This window comes from Carcharhinus amblyrhynchos, chromosome 7 (assembly GCF_965287045.1).
Source record: "Carcharhinus amblyrhynchos chromosome 7, sCarAmb.v2.hapA, whole genome shotgun sequence".
Lineage (NCBI taxonomy): Eukaryota > Metazoa > Chordata > Chondrichthyes > Carcharhiniformes > Carcharhinidae > Carcharhinus > Carcharhinus amblyrhynchos.
The window spans coordinates 123,964,660-123,978,685 of record NC_137330.1 but is presented as its reverse complement, the minus strand read 5'-3'; the positions used below and the strand labels follow the sequence as shown (position 1 = coordinate 123,978,685).

The following is a 14,026-nucleotide window of genomic DNA, read 5'->3' as shown; positions in this document are numbered from 1 at the left end:
GTTCTAAACTTTATTTAATCGATAACTCTAACAAGTGAAGCAACTTAACTATTACTCTTTGAATAATATTTAAATGTGACAATAACCAACTTAAATTTCTAACTTATCACACTTTAAATTCCAAATAAGCAACATTTTTCTAATAGACTCAAAATCCACTTTAAATATAGTTAGCGGGGATAAAAAATACTTGCTACAATGAAACTTCCCTGGTGGTCTAGTGGTTAGGATTCGGCACTCTCACCACCGCGGCCCGGGTTCGATTCCCGGTCAGGGAATGTAGATTTAATGATCTGGAGGAGGAAACCGAGTGTATGGTGTCGAAATTTGCTGATGACACCAAGATTGGTGGAACGGCAAATTGTGCGGAGGGTGTGGAGAGTCTGCAGAAGGATCTAGATAGGCTGGGCGAATGGGCCAGGAAATGGCAAATGGAATTTAATGTTGGCAAGTGTGAGGTGGTCCACTTTGGTAGGAAGAATGGTAGGAAGGACTATTACTTATGTGGCGAAAAACTGCAGCAGGCGACGGTGCAGAAGGACCTCGGGGTCCTTGTGCATGAGTCGCAAAAACCCAGCCTGCAGGTGCAGCAGGTGGTCAGGAAGGCGAATGGGATGCTGGCCTTCATAGCGAGGGGGATTGAATATAAAAGTAGGGAGGTCTTGCTGCAGCTGTATAGGGCATTGGTGAGGCCGCAGCTGGAGTACTGTGTGCAGTTTTGGGCGCCGTACTTATGCAAGGATATTTTGGCCTTGGAGGGAGTGCAGAGGAGGTTTACTAGGCTGATACCGGAGTTGAGGGGGTTGAGCTATGAGGAGAGGCTGAATAAACCAGGCTTGTACTCGTTAGAGTTTAGAAGAATGAGGGGAGATCTCATTGAGACGTATAAGATGATGAATGGGATGGATAGGATAGAGGTGGAGAGACTCTTCCCGCTCAAAAAAAACAGTAGGACTAGGGGGCACAGCCTCAAGATAAAGGGGAGGCGGTTTAGAACGGAGTTGAGGAGGAACTTCTTCACTCAAAGGGTGGTGAATCTCTGGAATTCTCTGCCCGTTGAAGTGGTGGAGACTGCCTCGCTAAATATTTTTAAGAAGCGGGTTGATGGGTTCTTGATAAGAGAGGGGATTAAGGGTTATGGGGAGAGGGCGGGAAAGTGGAACTGAGCCACAACAGATCAGCCATGATCTTATTGAATGGCGGGGCAGGCTCGAAGGGCTGGATGGCCTACTCCTGCTCCTATTTCTTATGTTCTTATGTTCTTAAACAGTCTTGTAGTTTACAGAGAGATTTTGAGGAGAGAGCAGACACCTGTCTTTTAATAAAACCCAGCCAGAACTCAAAAGCTATTCTCTCTCTGCTATATACCTAGCTCCTCAAAATAATGAACAAATTATTACATGACCTTGTCAATCTGAAACTACCTTCCATTCCCTTAATCAAAAACCCCATGGCACCCTTTTTTTTGTAAACAAGTGTCCATTAGCTCTCTCCTAACAAAACGCTACATGACTAAAATGAGTAATTATCCTGTTTTTCCAGAATCTGAATTGCATTCTCTCCAGACATCCTGAGTACCAGTAGGAAAAAAAATTCAACTTTAAAACAATCCCCTTAAACAGACAAAGTACATATTTCCACAGCAATAGCATACTATCATCACAATATATTATGAACAGAAAGTAGAGAGTCAAGATAAATGAGTCTTTTCCTGTTTGGCAAGATTTAAGTGCCATAGGGTTCAGTCCTCAGGTCCCAACTATCTACCATCTGTATTGATGACTTGGATGCAGGGATAGTAGGTATCAGAGCCAAATTTACAGATGATGCTAAAATAGGTGAGATAGTAAGTTGCGATCATGAAATAAGAAATTTACGAATGGAAATGGACAGCTTAAGTGAATAGAGCAAAATTTGGCAGCCGGAGTTTGATGTGGATAAGTGCGAGGTTATCCATTTTGGTCAGAAAAATACAAAGATAGATTTTATCTAAATGGAAGAAACTTCAGAGTGCTTCAGTACAGAGGGATCTGGGCATCCTGATGCATGAGTTGCAGAAAACTCGTATGCAGATACAGCAATGTGAAGGAAGGCAAATATAATCTTGGCATTTATTGCTAAAGGAATAGAGTATAAAAGGAATGAAGTGTCGCTGCTACTGTACCAAACATTAGTGAGACTGCATTTAGAATATTGTGAACAGTTTTAGTCCTCTTGAGGAGGGATACAATTGCATTGGAGGCAGTTCAGATGAGGTCAGAAAATTCAACACCCTGATCCCACCTTCTCCCCATATCCCTTGATCCTTTCAGCCCTAAGAACGATATCTAATTCCTACTTGAAATCAAATGTTTTAGCGTCAATTACTTTCTGTGGGAGTGAATTCCACACATTCACGAGCCTCTGGATGAAGAAATTTCTTCTCACCTCTGTTCGAAAAGGTTTATCCTTTATTGTAAACTATGATCCCCCAATTCTGGACTCCCCCACCATCAGGAACATTCTTTCTGAATCTACCCTGTCTAACCCTGTTAGAATTTCATAAGTTTCTATGAGATCCCCCCTCACTCTTCTAAACTCCACTGAATGTAATCGTACCCGACTTAGACTCTCCTCATTTGACAGACGTGCCATCCCAGGAATCAGTCTGGTAAATCTTCACTACACTTCCTCTACAGCGAGGACATCCTTCCTCAGATAAGGAAGCCAAACCTGTACACAATACTCCAGGTGTGGCCTCACCAACACCCTCTACAATTACAGCAAAACATCCCTAAAATCAAATTCTCTCACTACAAAGGCCAACATACCATTTCTGTTCTTTACTGCCTACTGTCCCTCCACACTTACTTTACTGCCTACTGTCCCTGCACACTTACTTTACTGCCTACTGTCGCTGCACACTTACTTTACTGCCTACTGTCCCTGCACACTTACTTTACTGCCTACTGTCCCTGCACACTTACTTTACTGCCTACTGTACCTGCACACTTACTTTACTGCCTACTGTCCCTGCACACTTACTTTACTGCCTACTGTCCCTCCACACTTACTTTACTGCCTACTGTAACTGCACACTTACTTTACTGCCTACTGTCCCTGCACACTTACTTTACTGCCTACTGTAACTGCACACTTACTTTACTGCCTACTGTCCCTGCACACTTACTTTACTGCCTACTGTCCCTGCACACTTACTTTACTGCCTACTGTATCCGCACACTTACTTTACTGCCTACTGTCCCTGCACACTTACTTTACTGCCTACTGTCCCTGCACACTTACTTTACTGCCTACTGTCCCTGCACAGTTACTTTACTCCCTACTGTCCCTGCACACTTACTTTACTGCCTACTGTCCCTGCACACTTACTTTACTGCCTACTGTCCCTGCACACTTACTTTACTGCCTACTGTATCCGCACACTTACTTTACTGCCTACTGTCCCTGCACACTTACTTTACTGCCTACTGTCCCTGCACACTTACTTTACTGCCTACTGTCCCTGCACACTTACTTTACTGCCTACTGTACCTGCACACTTACTTTACTGCCTACTGTCCCTGCACACTTACTTTACTGCCTACTGTCCCTGCACACTTACTTTACTGCCTACTGTCCCTGCACACTTACTTTACTGCCTACTGTACCTGCACACTTACTTTACTGCCTACTGTCCCTGCACACTTACTTTACTGCCTACTGTCCCTCAACACTTACTTTACTGCCTACTGTCCCTGCACACTTACTTTACTGCCTACTGTCCCTGCACACTTACTTTACTGCCTACTGTCCCTGCACACTTACTTTACTGCCGACTGTCCCTGCACACTTACTTTACTGCCAACTGTCCCTGCACACTTACTTTACTGCCTACTGTCCCTGCACACTTACTTTACTGCCTACTGTCCCTGCACACTTACTTTACTGCCTACTGTCCCTGCACACTTACTTTACTGCCTACTGTACCTGCACACTTACTTTACTGCCTACTGTCCCTGCACACTTACTTTACTGCCAACTGTCCCTGCACACTTACTTTACTGCCTACTGTCCCTGCACACTTACTTTACTGCCTACTGTCCCTGCACACTTACTTTACTGCCTACTGTCCCTGCATACTTACTTTACTGCCTACTGTACCTGCACACTTACTTTACTGCCTACTGTCCCTGCACACTTACTTTACTGCCGACTGTCCCTGCACACTTACTTTACTGCCGACTGTCCCTGCACACTTACTTTACTGCCTACTGTCCCTGCACACTTACTTTACTGCCTACTGTCCCTGCACATTTACTTTACTCCCTACTGTCCCTGCACACTTACTTTACTGCCTACTGTCCCTGCACACTTACTTTACTGCCTACTGTCCCTGCACACTTACTTTACTGCCTACTGTCCCTGCACACTTACTTTACTGCCTACTGTAACTGCACACTTACTTTACTGCCTACTGTCCCTGCACACTTACTTTACTCCCTACTGTCCCTGCATACTTACTTTACTGCCTACTGTCCCTGCATACTTACTTTACTGCCTACTGTCCCTGCATACTTACTTTACTGCCTACTGTCCCTGCACACTTACTTTACTGCCTCCTGTCCCTGCACACTTACTTTACTGCCTACTGTCGCTGCACACTTACTTTACTGCCTACTGTAACTGCACACTTACTTTACTGCCTACTGTCCCTGCACACTTACTTTACTGCCTACTGTCCCTGCACACTTACTTTACTGCCGACTGTCCCTGCACACTTACTTTACTGCCTACTGTCCCTGCACACTTACTTTACTGCCTACTGTCCCTGCACACTTACTTTACTGCCTACTGTCCCTGCACACTTACTTTACTGCCTACTGTCCCTGCACACTTACTTTACTGCCTACTGTCCCTGCACACTTACTTTACTGCCTACTGTCCCTGCACACTTACTTTACTGCCGACTGTCCCTGCACACTTACTTTACTGCCTACTGTCCCTGCACACTTACTTTACTGCCTACTGTCCCTGCACACTTACTTTACTGCCGACTGCCCCCGAACACTTACTTTACTGCCTACTGTATCCGCACACTTACTTTACTGCCGACTGTCCCTGCACACTTACTTTACTGCCTACTGTATCCGCACACTTACTTTACTGCCTACTGTCCCTGCACACTTACGTTACTGCCTACTGTCCCTGCACACTTACTTTACTGCCTACTGTCCCTGCACACTTACTTTACTGCCGACTGTAACTGCACACTTACTTTACTGCCTACTGTCCCTGCACACTTACTTTACTGCCTACTGTCCCTGCACACTTACGTTACTGCCTACTGTCCCTGCACACTTACTTTACTGCCTACTGTCCCTGCACACTTACTTTACTGCCTACTGTCCCTGCACACTTACTTTACTGCCTACTGTCCCTGCACACTTACTTTACTGCCTACTGTCCCTGCACACTTACTTTACTGCCTACCGTCCCTGCACACTTACTTTACTGCCTACTGTCCCTGCACACTTACTTTACTGCCGACTGTAACTGCACACTTACTTTACTGCCTACTGTCCCTGCACACTTACTTTACTGCCTACCGTCCCTGCACACTTACTTTACGGCCTACTGTTCCTGCACACTTACGTTACTGCCTACTGTCCCTGCACACTTACTTTACTGCCTACTGTCCCTGCACACTTACTTTACTGCCTACTGTCCCTGCACACTTACTTTACTGCCTACTGTCCCTGCACACTTACTTTACTGCCGACTGTCCCTGCACACTTACTTTACTGCCTACTGTCCCTGCACACTTACTTTACTGCCTACTATCCCTGCACACTTACTTTACTGCCTACTGTCCCTGCACACTTACTTTACTGCCTACTGTCCCTGCACACTTACTTTACTGCCTACTGTCCCTGCACACTTACTTTACTGCCTACTGTCCCTGCACACTTACTTTACTGCCTACTGTCCCTGCACACTTACTTTACTGCCTACTGTCCCTGCACACTTACTTTACTGCCTACTGTCCCTGCACACTTACTTTACTGCCTACTGTCCCTGCACACTTACTTTACTGCCTACTGTCCCTGCATACTTACTTTACTGCCTACTGTCCCTGCACACTTACTTTACTGCCGACTGTCCCTGCACACTTACTTTACTGCCTACTGTCCCTGCACACTTACTTTACTGCCTACTGTCCCTGCACACTTACTTTACTCCCTACTGTCCCTGCACACTTACTTTACTGCCTACCGTCCCTGCACACTTACTTTACTGCCTACTGTCCCTGCACACTTACTTTACTGCCTACTGTCCCTGCACACTTACTTTACTGCCTACCGTCCCTGCACACTTACTTTACTGCCTACTGTCCCTGCACACTTACTTTACTGCCTACCGTCCCTGCACACTTACTTTACTGCCTACTGTCCCTGCACACTTACTTTACTGCCTACTGTCCCTGCACAGTTACTTTACTGCCTGCTGTCCCTGCACACTTACTTTACTGCCTACTGTCCCTGCACACTTACTTTACTGCCTACTGTCCCTACACACTTACTTTACTGCCTACTGTCCCTGCACACTTACTTTACTGCCTACTGTCCCTGCACACTTACTTTACTGCCTACTGTCCCTACACACTTACTTTACTGCCTACTGTCCCTGCACACTTACTTTACTGCCGACTGTAACTGCACACTTACTTTACTGCCTACTGTCCCTACACACTTACTTTACTGCCTACTGTCCCTGCACACTTACTTTACTGCCTACTGTCCCTGCACACTTACTTTACTGCCGACTGTAACTGCACACTTACTTTACTGCCTACTGTCCCTGCACACTTACTTTACTGCCTACTGTCCCTGCACACTTACTTTACTGCCTACTGTCCCTGCACACTTACTTTACTGCCTACTGTCCCTGCACACTTACTTTACTGCCTACTGTCCCTGCACACTTACTTTACTGCCTACTGTCCCTGCACACTTACTTTACTGCCTACTGTCCCTGCACACTTACTTTACTGCCGACTGTCCCTGCACACTTACTTTACTGCCTGCTGTCCCTGCACACTTACTTTACTGCCTACTGTCCCTGCACACTTACTTTACTGCCTGCTGTCCCTGCACACTTCCTTTACTGCCTACTGTCCCTGCACACTTACTTTACTGCCTACTGTCCCTGCACACTTACTTTACTGCCGACTGTCCCTGCACACTTACTTTACTGTCCCTGCACACTTACTTTACTGCCTACTGTCCCTGCACACTTACTTTACTGCCTACTGTCCCTGCACACTTACTTTACTGCCTACTGTCCCTGCACACTTACTTTAGTGCATACTGTCCCTGCACACTTACTTTACTGCCTGCTGTCCCTGCACACTTACTTTACTGCCTACTGTCCCTGCACACTTACTTTACTGCCTGCTGTCCCTGCACACTTACTTTACTGCCTACTGTCCCTGCACACTTACTTTACTGCCTACTGTCCCTGCACACTTACTTTACTGCCTACTGTCCCTGCACACTTACGTTACTGCCTACTGTCCCTGCACAGTTACTTTACTGCCTGCTGTCCCTGCACACTTACTTTACTGCCTACTGTCCCTGCACACTTACGTTACTGCCTACTGTCCCTGCACACTTACTTTAGTGCATACTGTCCCTGCACACTTACTTTACTGCCTGCTGTCCCTGCACACTTACTTTACTGCCTACTGTCCCTGCACACTTACTTTACTGCCTGCTGTCCCTGCACACTTACTTTACTGCCTACTGTCCCTGCACACTTACTTTACTGCCTGCTGTCCCTGCACACTTCCTTTACTGCCTACTGTCCCTGCACACTTACTTTACTGCCTGCTGTTCCTGCACACTTACTTTACTGCCTACTGTCCCTGCACACTTACTTTACTGCCTACTGTCCCTGCACACTTACGTTACTGCCTACTGTCCCTGCACACTTACTTTACTGCCTACTGTCCCTGCACACTTACTTTACTGCCGACTGTCCCTGCACACTTACTTTACTGCCTACTGTCCCTGCACACTTACTTTACTGCCGACTGTCCCTGCACACTTACTTTACTGCCTACTGTCCCTGCACACTTACTTTACTGCCTACTGTCCCTGCACACTTACTTTACTGCCTACTGTATCCGCACACTTACTTTACTGCCTACTGTCCCTGCACAGTTACTTTACTGCCTACTGTCCCTGCACACTTACTTTACTGCCTACTGTCCCTGCACACTTACTTTACTGCCTACTGTCCCTGCACACTTACTTTACTGCCGACTGTCCCTGCACACTTACTTTACTGCCTACTGTCCCTGCACACTTACTTTACTGCCTACTGTCCCTGCACACTTACTTTACTGCCTACTGTAACTGCACACTTACGTTACTGCCTACTGTCCCTGCACACTTACTTTACTGCCCACTGTAACTGCACACTTACGTTACTGCCTACTGTCCCTGCACACTTACTTTACTGCCTACTGTCCCTGCACACTTACTTTACTGCCCACTGTAACTGCACACTTACGTTACTGCCTACTGTCCCTGCACACTTACGTTACTGCCTACTGTCCCTGCACACTTACTTTACTGCCCACTGTAACTGCACACTTACGTTACTGCCTACTGTCCCTGCACACTTACTTTACTGCCTACTGTCCCTGCACACTTACTTTACTGCCCACTGTAACTGCACACTTACTTTACTGCCTACTGTCCCTGCACACTTACTTTACTGCCTACTGTCCCTGCACACTTACTTTACTGCCTACTGTAACTGCACACTTACGTTACTGCCTACTGTCCCTGCACACTTACTTTACTGCCGACTGTCCCTGCACACTTACTTTACTGCCTACTGTCCCTGCACACTTACTTTACTGCCGACTGTCCCTGCACACTTACTTTACTGCCTACTGTCCCTGCACACTTACTTTACTGCCTACTGTCCCTGCACAGTTACTTTACTGCCTACTGTCCCTGCACACTTACTTTACTGCCTACTGTCCCTGCACACTTACTTTACTGCCTACTGTCCCTGCACACTTACTTTACTGCCTACTGTCCCTGCACACTTACTTTACTGCCTACCGTCCCTGCGCACTTACTTTACTGCCTACTGTCCCTGCACACTTACTTTACTCCCTACTGTCCCTGCACACTTACTTTACTGCCTACTGTCCCTGCACACTTACTTTACTGCCTACTGTCCCTGCACACTTACTTTAGTGCCTACTGTCCCTGCACACTTACTTTACAGCCTACTGTCCCTGCACACTTACTTTACTGCCTACTGTCCCTGCACACTTACTTTACTTCCTACTGTAACTGCACACTTACGTTACTGCCTACTGTCCCTGCACACTTACTTTACTGCCTACTGTAACTGCACACTTACTTTACTGCCGACTGTCCCTGCACACTTACTTTAGTGCCTACTGTCCCTGCACACTTACTTTACTGCCTACTGTCCCTGCACACTTACTTTACTGCCGACTGTCCCTGCACACTTACTTTACTGCCTACTGTCCCTGCACACTTACTTTACTGCCGACTGTCCCTACACACTTACTTTACTGCCTACTGTCCCTGCACACTTACTTTACTGCCTACTGTCCCTGCATACTTACTTTACTGCCTACTGTCCCTGCACACTTACTTTACTGCCTACTGTAACTGCACACTTACGTTACTGCCTACTGTCCCTGCACACTTACTTTATTGCATACTGTCCCTGCACACTTACTTTACTGCCTACTGTCCCTGCACACTTACTTTACTCCCTACTGTCCCTGCACACTTACTTTACTGCCGACTGTCCCTGCACACTTAATTTAGTGCCGACTGTCCCTGCACAGTTACTTTACTGCCTACAGTCCCTGCACACTTACTTTACTGCCTACTGTCCCTGCACACTTACTTTAGTGCCTACTGTCCCTGCACACTTACTTTACTGCCTGCTGTCCCTGCACACTTACTTTACTGCCTACTGTCCCTGCACACTTACTTTAGTGCCTACTGTCCCTGCACACTTACTTTACTGACTTCTGTCCCTGCACACTTACTTTACTGCCTACTGTCCCTGCACACTTACTTTACTGCCGACTGTCCCTGCACACTTACTTTACTGCCTACTGTCCCTGCACACTTACTTTACTGCCTACTGTCCCTGCACACTTACTTTACTCCCTACTGTCCCTGCACACTTACTTTACTGCCTACTGTCCCTGCACACTTACTTTACTGCCTACTGTCCCTGCACACTTACTTTACTGCCTTCTGTCCCTGCACACTTACTTTACTGCCTACTGTCCCTGCACACTTACTTTACTGCCTACTGTATCCGCACACTTACTTTACTGCCTACTGTCCCTGCACACTTACTTTACTGCCTACTGTCCCTGCACACTTACTTTAGTGCCCACTGTCCCTGCACACTTACTTTACTGCCGACTGTCCCTGCACACTTACTTTACTGCCTACTGTATCTGCACACTTACTTTACTGCCTACTGTCCCTGCACACTTACTTTCCTGCCTACTGTATCTGCACACTTACTTTACTGCCTACTGTCCCTGCACACTTACTTTACTGCCTACTGTATCTGCACACTTACTTAACTGCCTACTGTCCCTGCACACTTACTTTACTGCCTACTGTCCCTGCACACTTACTTTACTGCCTACTGTCCCTGCACACTTACCTTACTGCCTACTGTCCCTGCACACTTACTTTACTGCCTACTGTCCCTGTACACTTACTTTATTGCCTACTGTATCTGCACACTTACTTTACTGCCTACTGTCCCTGCACACTTACTTTTCTGCCTACTGTCCCTGCACACGTACTTTACTGCCTACTGTACCTGCACACTTACTTTACTGCCTACTGTATCCGCACACTTACTTTACTGCCTACTGTCCCTGCACACTTACTTTTCTGCCTACTGTCCCTGCACACTTACTTTACTGCCTACTGTACCTGCACACTTACTTTACTGCCTACTGTATCCGCACGCTTACTTTACTGCCTACTGTACCTGCACACTTACTTTACTGCCTACTGTCCCTGCACACTTACTTTACTGCCTACTGTCCCTGCACACTTACTTTAGTGCCTACTGTCCCTGCACACTTACTTTACTGCCGACTGTATCCGCACGCTTACTTTACTGCCTACTGTCCCTGCACACTTACTTTAGTGCCTACTGTCCCTGCACACTTACTTTACTGCCGACTGTATCCGCACACTTACTTTACTGCCTACTGTCCCTGCACACTTACTTTACTGTCTACTGTCCCTGCACACTTACTTTACTGCCTACTGTCCCTGCACACTTACTTTACTCCCTACTGTCCCTGCACAGTTACTTTACTGCCTACTGTACCTGCACACTTACTTTACTGCCTACTGTAACTGCACACTTACTTTACTCCCTACTGTACCTGCACACTTACTTTACTGCCTACTGTAACTGCACACTTACTTTACTCCCTACTGTACCTGCACACTTACTTTACTGCCTACTGTCCCTGCACACTTACTTTACTGCCTACTGTAACTGCACACTTACTTTACTGCCGACTGTCCCTGCACACTTACTTTACTCCCTACTGTACCTGCACACTTACTTTACTGCCGACTGTCCCTGCACACTTACTTTACTGCCTACTGCCCCTGCACACTTACTTTACTGCCTACTGTCCCTGCACACTTACTTTACTGCCTACTGTCCCTGCACACTTACTTTACTGCCTACTGTCCCTGCACACTTACTTTACTCCCTACTGTCCCTGCACACTTACTTTACTGCCTACTGTCCCTGCACACTTACTTTACTGCCTACTGTCCCTGCACACTTACTTTACTGCCTACTGTCCCTGCACACTTACTTTACTGCCTACTGTCCCTGCACACTTACTTTACTGCCTACTGTCCCTGCACACTTACTTTACTGCCTACTGTCCCTGCACACTTACTTTACTGCCTACTGTAACTGCACACTTACTTTACTGCCTCTTGTCCCTGCACACTTACTTTACTGCCTACTGTCCCTGCACACTTACTTTACTGCCTACTGTCCCTGCACACTTACTTTACTGCCTACTGTCCCTGCACACTTACTTTACTGCCTACTGTCCCTGCACACTTACTTTACTGCCTACTGTCCCTGCACACTTACTTTACTGCATACTGTCCCTGCACACTTACTTTACTGCCTACTGTCCCTGCACACTTACTTTACTGCATACTGTCCCTGCACACTTACTTTACTGCCTACTGTCCCTGCACACTTACTTTACTGCCTCCTGTCCCTGCACACTTACTTTACTGCCTACTGTCCCTGCACACTTACTTTACTGCCTACTGTCCCTGCACACTTACTTTACTGCCTACTGTCCCTGCACACTTACTTTACTGCCGACTGTCCCTGCACACTTACTTTACTGCCTACTGTCCCTGCACACTTACTTTACTGCCTACTGTCCCTGCACACTTACTTTACTGCCTACTGTCCCTGCACACTTACTTTACTGCCTACTGTATCTGCACACTTACTTTACTGCCTACTGTCCCTGCACACTTACTTTACTGCCTCCTGTCCCTGCACACTTACTTTACTGCCTACTGTCCCTGCACACTTACTTTACTGCCTACTGTCCCTGCACACTTATTTTACTGCCTACTGTATCTGCACACTTACTTCACTGCCTACTGTCCCTGCACACTTAGTTTACTGCCTACTGTATCCGCACACTTACTTTACTGCCTACCGCCCCTGCACACTTACTTTACTGCCTACTGTCCCTGCACACTTACTTTACTGCCGACTGTCCCTGCACACTTACTTTACTGCCTACTGTCCCTGCACACTTACTTTACTGCCTACTGTCCCTGCACACTTACTTCACTGCCGACTGTCCCTGCACACTTACTTTACTGCCTATTGTCCCTGCACACTTACTTTACTGCCTAGTGTTCCTGCACGCTTATTTTACTGCCTACTGTATCTGCACACTTACTTTACTGCCTACTGTCCCTGCACTCTTACTTTACTGCCTACTGTTCCTGCACACTTATTTTACTGCCTACTGTATCTGCACACTTACTTTACTGCCGACTGTCCCTGCACACTTACTTTACTGCCTACTGTCCCTGCACACTTACTTTACTGCCTACTGTATTTGCACAGTTACTTTACTGCCTACAGTCCCTGCACCGTTACTTTACTGCCTACTGTCCCTGCACACTTACTTTACTGCCTACTGTATCTGCACACTTACTTTACTGCCTACTGTCCCTGCACACTTACTTTACTGCCTACTGTCCCTGCACACTTACTTTACTGCCTACTGTATCTGCACACTTACTTTACTGCCTACTGTAACTGCACACTTACTTTACTGCCTACTGTCCCTGCACACTTACTTTACTGCCTACTGTATCTGCACACTTACTTTACTGCCTACTGTAACTGCACACTTACTTCTCTGCCTACTGTCCCTGCACACTTACTTTTGTGCCTACTGTCCCTGCACACTTACTTTACTGCCTACTGTCCCTGCACACTTACTTTATTGCCTACTGTATCTGCACACTTACTTTACTGCCTACTGTCCCTGCACACTTACTTTACCGCCGACTGTCCCTGCACACTTACTTTACTGTCCCTGCACACTTACTTTACTGCCTACTGTCCCTGCACACTTACTTTACTGCCTACTGTCCCTGCACACTTACTTTAGTGTCCCTGCACACTTACTTTACTGCCTACTGTCCCTGCACAGTTACTTTACTGCCTACTGTATCCGCACACTTACTTTACTGCCTACTGTCCCTGCACACTTACTTTACTGCCTACTGTATCTGCACACTTACTTTACTGCCTACTGTAACTGCACACTTACTTCTCTGCCTACTGTCCCTGCACACTTACTTTTGTGCCTACTGTCCCTGCACACTTACTTTACTGCCTACTGTCCCTGCACACTTACTTT

The 14,026-nt window shown here is 46.8% G+C and overlaps 1 non-coding gene across 1 annotated transcript; it reads left to right on the top strand.

The window, feature by feature from the left end:
• The first annotated feature begins 206 nt into the window (after nucleotides 1-206).
• Nucleotides 207-278, top strand: trnae-cuc (transfer RNA glutamic acid (anticodon CUC)). The gene has a single exon. It is a non-coding gene; the product is annotated as a tRNA-Glu (tRNA).
• Nucleotides 279-14,026: the final 13,748 nt, after the last annotated feature.